This window comes from Ictidomys tridecemlineatus, chromosome 15 (genome assembly GCF_052094955.1).
Source record: "Ictidomys tridecemlineatus isolate mIctTri1 chromosome 15, mIctTri1.hap1, whole genome shotgun sequence".
Classification (NCBI taxonomy): Eukaryota; Metazoa; Chordata; class Mammalia; order Rodentia; family Sciuridae; genus Ictidomys; species Ictidomys tridecemlineatus.
The window spans coordinates 295,976-308,519 of record NC_135491.1 but is presented as its reverse complement, the minus strand read 5'-3'; the positions used below and the strand labels follow the sequence as shown (position 1 = coordinate 308,519).

At 37.6% G+C, this 12,544-nt stretch overlaps 1 long non-coding RNA gene across 1 annotated transcript; it reads left to right on the top strand.

Moving 5' to 3' along the window:
* The first annotated feature begins 3 nt into the window (after nucleotides 1-3).
* Nucleotides 4-11,880, top strand: LOC120888150 (uncharacterized). The gene is made up of 2 exons (XR_013431146.1): nucleotides 4-281; nucleotides 1,956-11,880. It is a non-coding gene; the product is annotated as an uncharacterized LOC120888150 (long non-coding RNA).
* The last annotated feature ends 664 nt before the right edge of the window (nucleotides 11,881-12,544 follow it).

The window sequence follows — 12,544 nt, the reverse complement described above, 5'->3', positions numbered from 1 at the left end:
TCCTCGCAGGGCGACGGCGAGCACCATCACCCACCGCCGTACGCCCGCCGCGAAGCTGGAAAGAGACGCGGCCCGCAACAAGCCCGCCCGGCCCGTGAACCCCAACGCGCGCGGCAGACGCGTCACAGAGCGACGCCGGAAGTCCCGCCTCCAAGCCGCGGTGGCAGGAAACGCCCTCCCCCGTGGTTGTTGGCCCGACGCAGCCGCGTACTCTCCGCGCAGACTTCTGGGTAATGCAGTTCGACCCTGGGCATCCTTGGGTGAGCACCGCTTAGGAGCAGGTAGGGGAGAAAGAAGGTGGAAACAGTATCTGGGAGACACGAGCTCCTTTTACTGGGGGGTACTCGGGTTTCCATCGTCACATGGGACGATGCCAGGCCTCAGAAGTCTCCAGCAGGTGATTCAATCTACAATCTTTCCTGCTTCTGAGGCCCGGGTAGTGTAGCCTCAACTCTCAGCTTTTAGAGACTGGACTTAAATTGTCATGAACGAATACACCTCCCTCGTGGGGACTCTGGGTACCAACATTAAATGCCCTCCTATTTCTTTGATTCCTAAATTGGGGTCCCAGTTTTCGTAACATCTGCATTGCCAGACATAAAAATGAAACTCCTGGGACCCAATCTATATTTTCCCTTGGTGTTGGAGCCCAACCTCATATTTGAGAACTAGAGTTTTCGTTTAGCTCTAATTTTAACTCTACGTTTTAACTCTTCTCTCACGAAGATCCTCAGGCTTGCTTTGAATTTGCAACTTCCCTGCCTCACTCAGCTAGTTAGCTGGAATTACAGGGTGCACCACCAGGCCTGGCCTATTTTCACCTTTTAACATATGTATAATTTTACTAACATGGACAAATATTCAGTGCAGGGCTAATGAGTAGCTCTATTAATGACATCTACAGAATGCCTGCTATTGATTAATGCACGCGCACCAGACCCAGGTATTTTCTTTTACCACAGTCCAGTCACCACTGACCTCAGGGTTGTCTGATCGCCCCTCAGGATATGCCAGCCCTTTGGCATTCCTGGAACGAGTCCACTGGGATTTATGTATTCATAGCTAGTCCCAACTCAGTATCCACTTCCTCTGGGAAGCCTCTCAAACCAGCCCCTCAGCTAGAACAACAACACAGTACTGAGCCCCTGGTCTCCCCATAAGTTTTTCAAAAGCCCCAAGATGGCTCACACACCCATACCTTTGCACATTTTGATGCCTCTGGTGCCAATCACATTTCTTTATAGCAACACAAAACAATCTCAGGAAACTAAACAATGAAATCCCTTCTCCATGTGTGTTTTGCAAGATTTATCATAAATTCAATTTTAACAGGTGTTTTGCAGTGTTTGTTTTAGCCAAAATAAAACCCTGGGAAAATGTTGACTTGGAGAAGGTCTCAAGAAATTTAAAAACAAAAGGAATTTTTTTAAAAAGAAAAACACATCAGAAGAAATGATTAGGAGTCACCTGTGAAGATGGCACTACTACATGATCACCATCATGCTTTAGAGAAAATAATAAATGAACAAATATATCAAAATAAAGAAATATGAGAGTCATATAGACATTTTAAATGACATGAAAAACGCTTAGTTTTTAAAATTTCATTTCTTTGGTTTAGTTTTTAAAATCAAACCTTTAAGCGTTCTTAAGTGAAATGACATCAGCAAGATGACTTCACATATTCCCACCACCCACGAGCACACTGAATAAACACGATGAATTCCCTCTAGGAGAAATCTAGAAGACCCGAGTCTCTCCTCTGTATCTGTAACTCTAGAACTGCTCGACAGGCGCAGGGCGCCGAGGTGTAGAATCTCTAAGTAAAGCCCTTGAGAAGGACGATCTCGGGCCTCAAGTCTCACTCAGGAGCCGTTGAGCGAGATGGAGTCTTCCAAACGACACCGAGGCGGGCTCCCTCACTCCATGCCCGCTGTTTTCTTGCTCTGTTCCAGGAAAGCTGTGCCTGTCACACATTCCAGTCTACAAGGCAGAGTCTCCTTCTGCGGAGCCGGAAGCCCCGTCCCTTCGGGAAATGCTCCTTTCCGGTGTCTCCCTGGGCTGTGCGCTGGCGGAAGCACAGGGGAACGGGCTTGGGCGCCCACACGCTGCGTCTGTTGCGTTCTCCATGGCAACGGCCAAGCGGCACTGCTGGGACAGACCTGAAGAGGAAATTACGTTCCAGAGCTCCGATAGAGGTTGAGTTTTGCTTCCTAAAAGAACTGTAAAATTTCCGTGGCTATCGAGGGGCACAGAAGACCCCTTCCCTGGCCTTCCTGCCTGTTTTGCCCTGTGCAAGCTGCTTCGCAATTCCGAGAAGTGAGGACCGAGAGTTATCGTGAAAACAGAGCTTTACCTTGGGAATAGCACTGGTACACATTACTTTAATTTGGTGTTTACAAAGTTGTGGTTCCAGAAGGTGGTGAGGGCCTTTAGTACCAGTTACTTGGGATGCTGAGATGGGAGAATCGCTAGAGCCCAAGAGTTGGAGGACAGCCTGGACAATTTAGCGAGGCTCCTATCTCAAAATATATGAATCAAAAAAAGAAACTGTAGTACGCAAGACTTGGGAAGTGGACAAAAATACAGGCTTTCTGAACCCACTACTAACTCAAAAACTCTGGGTATGGGGCCGTGAGTTCCAGCTCCTACTCCATCCTCTTCACTAGTCCACTGCAAGCAGTTGTCCTGTCTTTGGTCGGGAAAAGCTGAACAAGTAAACCCAGTCTTATCAGTCGTTTACTTAAATTCACCATTTTTTTCTGTCATAGCCAGAATGAAGTCAAACTGTTTGCCAGTGCCTCCATGATTTTCTCCTGCATTCTCTGCCTCCTTCATTTTCCAACCAGATCCCTTTGTTTCTCTGAAATTTCCTCCCAGAGGAATTTTACCAGAGACTCTTCTAGTATCTTCGGTTTTCAGCTTCTTTTTATATCCTCTGTTCTCAAATGTAGCAACTGGATGCTTTTGTGAAACATGGTCTTCCTGCTCACTTCAACCCACAAAATACAATTAATCTTCACTACTCTAGTGCTGATTAGTTTCCTCCACCCTGAAGTCCAGGACTGACCTGAAATTCTGTCTTCCTAGAAGGCCAGTTCCTTGGAATTTTCCTTCTTTCAATGATACTATCAATAAGTCCACAGCCTTTCTTTAATATGCCAAAACTGGTTTCCACAGCCTTTCCTTAATTTGCCAAAGGTGGTTACCTAAAGAACCTTAAGGATTATTAGCTTTCCTCATTAGGCCACCACCATGGGAATTTGCTGAACTGGACTGTGATGTTTTAGGCCAACAATCAGTGATAATTGAAAGGAGAATAATAATGATAACAGGAATGCATTTGATAGTAAGTACAAAAGTCTCCCCTTGTACAGTGGGGATAGGTTCCAAGAACTCCAGTAGATGTGTCATTAATTTTTACACCAAACTGGGTTCTTCTTCCTGCTTGAAACTGTAGAACCAATAATAAGATGGAGCACTGATTGATCAGTGAAGGACACTTATTCTTGGCCAATAGGAGAAGCAAGGGAGAAAGGCTCACACTTCAGCTTCTACCTATTGCAGAGCAGAAGGAATAAAAAATAGGTAGAAGGGGAAAATAAATGAAGGCCAAGGAAACAAAACATTTAAGTTCTGCATACATTTCCAGGCCTGTCATTCCCTAAGCTAGTCTCTTTCCCAGGTCTGTTACTACCAACTTTATGGAAAATCTAAAATCTATCTATGTACTATACTAACTCCCAAATGAATAGATTGAAAGATATGATATATTGAAAAACCTATAATTTAGAGTGTAAGAATTTCCAATGTGGGGATTCTGGCTATGGAAATGCACAAGGGACTACTTTATTTTCAGAGATATGAAAAATTGTGCCCTATATGTGTAATAAGAATTGTAATGCAAAATAAACTAATTTTTAAAAATGTACAAGGCAGCATTCCTCTGGTGAGCAAACTCCCAGAGGGTAACAAGGTGCTCTGTTTTCCACAGTTGGAATATTCTACAGTTTCTCCATGGAACTAGTAAGATGACTAATTCATGTTCTGTAGAGAATCAAATGTAACTGCGTTACTATTACTGTTCTTGATGGAGTCTGCCTGCAAACGGGATATTCTGTCAAGGTATAGATAAGTAACAGCGGACATGCTTGCAAACGAGGTGTCTGCTGTCCTTGGGAGGGCCTGCTCGCAAACGAGAGGCTTCTTCAAGGTTTAGATAGGTAACAACAAACATGCTTGAAAACGAGGTGTCTGCTGTCCTTGGGAGAACTTGCCTGCAAACGGGATGTTCTGCCAAGTGGGCTAGGAGGGCACTGAGAAAAATTTTTTTATCTGTTCTAAACAAAGAGCAGAGCTCAGCATACTCCAGGCCGAGAGTAGATTAGCCATGAGAAGCGGGTCACTTCTGATTAGAAAGTAAAACTTCTGTGTGCTATGTTTAATTAGCTGAAAGACCTGATTTATTGAAGTTGGAAGGCTGCCTTTTTTGTTCACAATACTATAAAAAGATTGCTTGTACACAATAAAGGACTTTTTTTCTGCTGCTGCTTTGCTTGCTCTGCTTCTTCTTCTTCTTTGTTTTCCCATGCTGACCTGCAAGTGAATTACTGCAACAATTGGCGTAGTCGGCAGGATCCAGCACCGAAAGGGTAAGCACCCCGGGTTAAGATAACGAAAGGGGGACTTTCGGGATTCACAAAATATCGAAAGGTATCGCCCCAGGTTGAAAGAAACTTTAGGGGGAACTTTCAGAACTAACAAATATCGAAAGGTATCACCCCAGGTTGAAAGAAACTTTAGGGGGAACTTTCAGAACTAACAAATATCGAAAGGTATCGCCCCAAGTTGAAAGAAACTTTAGGGGGAACTTTCAGAACTAACAAATATCGAAAGGTATCGCCCCAGGTTGAAAGAAACTTTAGGGGGAACTTTCAGAACTAACAAATATCGAAAGGTATCACCCCAGGTTGAAAGAAACTTTAGGGGGAACTTTCAGAACTAACAAATATCGAAAGGTATCGCCCCAAGTTGAAAGAAACTTTAGGGGGAACTTTCAGAACTAACAAATATCGAAAGGTATCGCCCCAGGTTGAAAGAAACTTTAGGGGGAACTTTCAGAACTAACAAATATCGAAAGGTATCGCCCCAGGTTGAAAGAAACTTTAGGGGGAACTTTCAGAACTAACAAATATCGAAAGGTATCGCCCCAAGTTGAAAGAAACTTTAGGGGGAACTTTCAGAACTAACATGGGAAACTCCCAGTCTTTAAAGGAACAATATGTGGAGTTACTACAAGGATTATTATATTCCATAGGTGTGAAAACATCTCATAAGAGACTCAAGGAGTTATTCAAATTATAGAATGTCATTGTCACTGGTTCCAATATCAAACTAAGATCCAGTTAAATTTAGGGGAATAAAAATTGGTTCAAAAAGAGCTCCGTAAGCAGCATCAGGCTGGGAATGTTATTTCTTTGAAGATTTGGACATTGTGTAGCGCTATTACTCAAGCATTACAATTATTAGACAGCAATAATAAAAAGGGCTCTCTTTGTAAAAGACAAGTTAATACATCAGAATCTGATAATAAGGTTAACAAAACAGAGCCAAAAGAAAATATTTGTGATACTATAGATGACTCTCCTAAATCAGATCTGAGTGATGAGGAAGATTCAGAAAGTTCAGATAGTGACTCCAGTATGAAAGAAATTATGGAGGGCCTTAGTGGATAATATGAAATTTAAAAAGCAAAGGTCCTCTCTTAAACCTACTACTCCTTCTAATATTTCTCTCTTTCCAATGACAGAGTATAGAGTTAATGTGGGTAGAAAACAACAATGTTTTTCATTTCCTCTTACTATGACACATGATGATGATGATGATGATCTTGCAGCCCCTCCTGGTTGTTTTGTTGATCCACCACATTTGTTTCCTATAACTAAACAACAAAACCTTCAAAATCCCCCAATGATTGATGTTCACTATACTGCTATGGAATACAAGTTTATAAAGGATTTATAAGCTACAGCCTTTCAATATGGCCCTCAGTCTCCCTTTATGCTAGGGATGTTAGAAAATTTGGGAACTTCTAAATTACTTATTCCTTTGGATTGGGAGGCATTAACCAAAAAAGTTTTGGAGGGATCTCAATTGGTTACAATTAAGAAGTTGATGGGAAGATGAGGCACAAAAACAAGCTGGAGAGAGTGAAGCTCAAAATCCCCCGGGACCCAAGGAGGATAAGTTAATGGGGGAAAGTAATTACCCTGCCTTTAGAGACAGGCTCTATATACAGATCCAGATCTTCAACAAGTTTAGAGACAGGCTCTATATACAGATCCAGATCTTCAACAAGTTTGACAGGTTTTCTTAAGAGCTTAGAGATGTGTGATACCCACTGGTCAGGCACAACCTTCCTTTACTAAATCTATACAAGGGGCTACTGAAACTTACACTGATTTTCTTGCAAGACCGCGTACTTTTGTTATGAAGGCAATGGGTCAAGATCAAATAACAAAGGTATTATTAGAAACATTAACATTTAAAAATGCAAATCCTAAATGTAAGCATATTTTGGGGCCATTAAAAGGGCAAAACGCCTCATTGAGTAAATATGTGAGAGCTTGTGCTGGAGTGGGAGAAATTGAACATCAAAGTTTCTGTTTTTGCTGCAGCCATGGCTGGAGCCCTTAAACCCAATAAATCAGGAACTTGTTTCAATTGTGGATAAGCAGGTCATTTTAAAAGGAATTGTAAAAAATAAAATAAAATATATAAATAAAATTTTATGATACTTTCTAATTACTGGCCGGTCATTTTTCTAGGACTCTTACCTTTTCCTAGATTCTGTATTTTTTTGAGCTCATAATTTTGACCCTACAGACCTAAGTTAATGTTTTTCTGATCAGTTCTATTTTTGATCAACTGTGAAATATTTAAACATTACAATGGAAATTTCACCTAAAATAGCTACAAGGCCTTTATTGTGTTATGTGTGCACATTTGTATTATATGTTGTATGTCTGTTTGTGTGTGTATGTCCATATATCATGTACATGATATAAAGATTGATATATATGTAAAGAGCGCTCATAAAAATTAAAAAAAAATGGATCCAAATATTTTTAATTCACTGATTTAAATGGTTCAATTTAAATTGGGTAAACAGAAAAAAATAAGACGTCTTTAACATGTTAATGACTGATATGTTTTGGTTCTAGGATTTTTTTTTCAACAACAACAAAAAAATGGCTAACACGGTTCATTATACTTGTCTAATGTTTTGATAAAATAAGTAAATTAATTAGACATAAGATTATTTGTTTATAAATATTTGTTAAATATCTGATTGATTTACAAGGTTAATATGCTAAATGTTAAATATACCATTAAATGCTTTTAACTCCTTAAATTACATTAGATAACATTATTAATAATTTTTTAAGTTGGTAAATAATATAAATAAGTCAATAAATAAATGGTCCTTTATCATCCCTAATATTTAGACACTATATTTTCATAATATGGTAAACAAATGTGATTAATTGTATACTACAAATAACAAAATATCTCTTATTAAAATGGAATAATTTGCCTAAATTCAAAAATTTACAAAGATTATTTCAAAATATAAATAAAAAAGGGGTTAACAAAAAATAAATAAATAAAAGTTTCTAGATATGGATTTAATAAAAAAAAAAAAATGTGTTTCCGGAAGTGAGTAAATAAAAGGATTTAAACAAGTGATAAAAAAGGTCTATGTATGTTGGCTATATAGTTTTAAGTAAGTGATAAAGAAGGTCTGTGTACGTTGGCTATATATGTAAGTTTTTAAACAAATAATCTTGAAAAAATTAAGGATTATACAGATATGGTTAAACAACAACTGTTATTTTACAATATTCTAATATGTTATTTCTTTAAGAGCTAAACTTAATTAATATAAAAACATCAATAGTAATTATGGTACTATTACTCTTCTTTGTATATTAAATGTGTTCATATTTTCCAGGTATACAAGTCATTAAGATAAAAGCTTTAAAAAAAAAAAATTACATCAAGCTGGTGTTCTCCAAAAGGTTGCATGGTAATTTAGGCTTATAAAAATAACATACTAAAAATATTTATATCATTTAATGTTCTATAACTGGGCCTATTATCAATAAGATATATAAAGTTTTATGTTACTTTTTACAACACTGAGGTACAATTTAAATGTATTTTTTAAATTAATGAGAGCCTTATCTACATAAAGGTTAATATTATAAAACACAAGAACATTTTTCTATTTTTCTAAATAAGGCTAAAAGCTTTCAGCCTTTCTTTATTTCATGTTTTAGATGTGTTATCATATTGTATTAGTTTTTACTCAAATAAACTTAAACAATTATTTATATATAAAATTTATAATATAATATTTAAAAAATAAATGAATAAAAAATAAAATAAACTTTAAAACTACAACACTTTACTTAATTTATAAAGATAGCCCTACTTACCTAACATAAGACTCTATGTCCTATCTGACTACATGTAAAAATAACAACAAAATTAGTAGGCCAAATTTCAGAATATTTTACTCATATTAGAGCACATTCTACACTGCCAGGACCATTAATTAAAAAAAAAAAAAATCAAAATATTGATTAACTATTATTCCCCTTACAAAAGGCTCATCTAGAACATACTTTACTTTATACAAACACTAAAGGACTTTATAATAAATACAAAATAACTGTTCATCATGTGCTTCTTTTAATATTCCTTACTGTCCTCCTGGTGTTAATCCAAGGGGACTCCATCCTTATGCCCTTTAACAAATGGATGTTGTTATAATTCAGTCATTTGGACAACTAGATATGTACATCATACTATTGACACTAATACTCATTTTCTTGGGCCACAGTTTATCTTAAAAAAAAAAAAAGGCTGATACAATCATTTCTCATTTATTATCTTGTTTTGCTATCATGGAAATTCCTTAAAAACTTAAACTGACAATGCACCTACATATACCTCACAAAAATTACATTCATGACATTACACATACATTTGACATACCTTGTAATAGTCAGGGTCAAGCTATTATAGAAAGGATAAATCATACGTTAAGAAAATATATACTAAAAATAAAAAGGGGGGATATGGCTATGGCTTATATACCTCAAAATATACTTCATAAAACTTTACTAACTTTAAATTTTTTAAATGTATGGTCAACTTCCAAGGTTCCTGCAGCCCAGCAACATTTCTCTACATTTATATCTCAGCCATTATTTCTACAAATTGGAAATACCTATGTGGAACAGGGATGAAAATAAAGAATGGATTTCTAGGTTGTTGCACCACATGGGAAGGGGGTTTGCTCTTATTTCTACAGGTAAAACACCTTTCTAGGTACCTTCAAGACTTATCAAATTGCAGAATAAGTGACCCATTTGTCAGACAATTTCAGGAGCTGGCAATGCAGAGAGCTTCTACAATGGCAACGAGAACAGCGGACCCCCCAACATGGGGACAGATAAAAAAAGTTGATTCAAGAAGCTGAAAAAAAAAAAAAAAAAAAACCCTTCAAAAGGCAAATCAGCCTTTAAATCCTGTTAATCTTTTATTAGCTATGCTTGCCATTATTAATTGCCAGGTAAGTATAGTTTCTGCTCATTCTTTTGCTTATTGGGCCTATGTTCCTAACCCTCCTTTGGTGCACAGTGTTTCCTGGGGAAAACCTGAAGTTCGTGTGTGTATTTATAATACTAATTTCCCCCCTAATGTATGTGGGGGAATTAAAAATATTCCATTCTATAAAAATCTGTATAATATTTCTAATATAACTGTAGCTGTTGAAGGAGTCCCATTGTGTATAGGGGCTCATTCTTTCTGTTTGCCTCTTATAGCACATAACAACTCTTTCTTATATTAGTTGGGGAGTTAATTATCATAGTTACCCTACTGCTGTTTTTACTGTCATATCTTCCCGAGGATTTAATACCTCTAGTATGTATGTTAATCAATCATGACTATTATCTGAAGAATGTTTTGTCAGAACTCATCTTCCTTTATGTTCAGCTAAATATTTTGAAACATTTTTAACTCATTTAAAGTGAAAAAAAAAAAAAGGTCATGATCATCACCCTAAAACAGTAGTCAAATATCAAAATATCACTATAGTTGGGTGGAGTCTTAATCATTCTAAATTTACAAAAAGTTGGTCAAATCGTACTTTAAGATGGCATCGACATAATGGGACAATAAATGCTTGGGGTAATGAGACAAAATGCAACATTATGCTTTGGTCTCTCCAATGTTACAGGATGTAAGGTTTTCCAATACTCAAGGGGATATATGGAAATTATGGGCAGTATCTGGGAAACTCACTGTACGGACTGGAAATTTCAAGTTAGATGTATCCCATTCCTCTCCTTTTGAAGTACATCTACATAATAATCTGACTTATTTTTCTACATGTGTTAAATTCCCTTATTCTCTTATGATTGAAAACTGGGGATGTAACTTGGGGAACAATATCATGTATAAACTGTTATCTTACTCAATGTGGAAATAGAACTAATTGGGAATTAATAGAAATTAATAATTATTCTTTAGTTATTGTCAAAGCTTGCACAGAATTGTGGGTGCCTGTTAAGTTGACTCATCCTTGCTCTGATTCATTGTCTGTCACTCATTTGTACAATGCTGTTCAAGTTTTGTTATATTGCTCACTACAATTAATAGGAATAGTTATAGCTTTATTCCTTGCAGTTGCTTCTGTAACTGCCACTGCTGCGATAGCTAGTGTTGCTTTGCATCAAGACATTCAAACTGCGAATTTCATGAGAACATGGCATCAAGATGCTCATTTAATATGGCAACAACAAAAGGACTTAACTCTCAATTAACTACAGATGTGATCAATTTACAACATACTGTTTCCTGGCTTGGCGATCAAGTGACTATCTTGGCTACCAGAAGTGTACTGAAGTGTGACTGGAATTCTTCTCATATTTGTGTGACTCCTGTGCCATATAATACCAGTGATTCCTGGGAAATTGTTAAAGGATGGTTAAATGGACATCAAAATTTAACTTTAGAAATTATGAATTTGTAAAAGACTATTATGGTCACCTTTAGTAAGACATTACCTGAACTAACAGGATCTGACATTTTACAAAAATTGTCTTCAAGTATTGCTAATTTAAATCCTTTAAGTCATTTCTCTACCTTGTTGTCAACTTCTTTAGGTAACACTGTAATAATTTTTGTTTTATGTTTTGTTTTGTATATAGTCATCCAATGCTGGAAAAAGCAAAAGCAACTGAAACATGAAACCTCTCTTGTCGCTTCTGCTAAGGCTCATTTACAAAAACAAAAGGAGGGAGATGTAGAGAATCAAATGTAACTGCGTTACTATTACTGTTCTTGATGGAGTCTGCCTGCAAACGGGATATTCTGTCAAGGTATAGATAAGTAACAGCGGACATGCTTGCAAACGAGGTGTCTGCTGTCCTTGGGAGGGCCTGCTCGCAAACGAGAGGCTTCTTCAAGGTTTAGATAGGTAACAACAAACATGCTTGAAAACGAGGTGTCTGCTGTCCTTGGGAGAACTTGCCTGCAAACGGGATGTTCTGCCAAGTGGGCTAGGAGGGCACTGAGAAAAATTTTTTTATCTGTTCTAAACAAAGAGCAGAGCTCAGCATACTCCAGGCCGAGAGTAGATTAGCCATGAGAAGCGGGTCACTTCTGATTAGAAAGTAAAACTTCTGTGTGCTATGTTTAATTAGCTGAAAGACCTGATTTATTGAAGTTGGAAGGCTGCCTTTTTTGTTCACAATACTATAAAAAGATTGCTTGTACACAATAAAGGACTTTTTTTCTGCTGCTGCTTTGCTTGCTCTGCTTCTTCTTCTTCTTTGTTTTCCCATGCTGACCTGCAAGTGAATTACTGCAACAATGTTCAATGCTTAGCTGCTATGGTAATGTCCTTCATGAGGAAGCTTTGTGCTAGAATCTTATCAGCCTCGACCTTAATCTCAATACTCAGCTTCTGGGAATAAAAGACCACATCAGCCTAAGGATAATCTTGAAATAATTAGATGGATATCATTCCCACATACACATGCCCTCAACAAGTTACCTTTAAGAGAGCCAGGAACTACAAAAATCCATCTTTCACTTGAGACAGCCATGAATGTGAATCTACTTTCCTAAATAAACCTCTATGCCTCCCAGTGGTGAATGCTAAAATTCTTTATTATCACCTAAGCCAAGGGTCCCACTGGTACTTAGTTAAGTTACCCCTTCTCTCCTGGAACTCCTTAGACCCTTCTTCTGAGGCACCTCTTCTCCTGTGGCATGAGGAGGGGGCACAGAGTAAACTGGGCATGATGGTACACACCTGTAATTCCATCTTCTCAGGAGGTTGAAGGAGCATGGTCCAAAGTTAAGGCCAACTTGGATAATTTAGTAAAACCCTATCTCAATTTATTTTTAAAGGGGGTGGTTGGGACAGTAGCTCTGTGGTAGAGTACTCCTGAGTTCAGTCTCC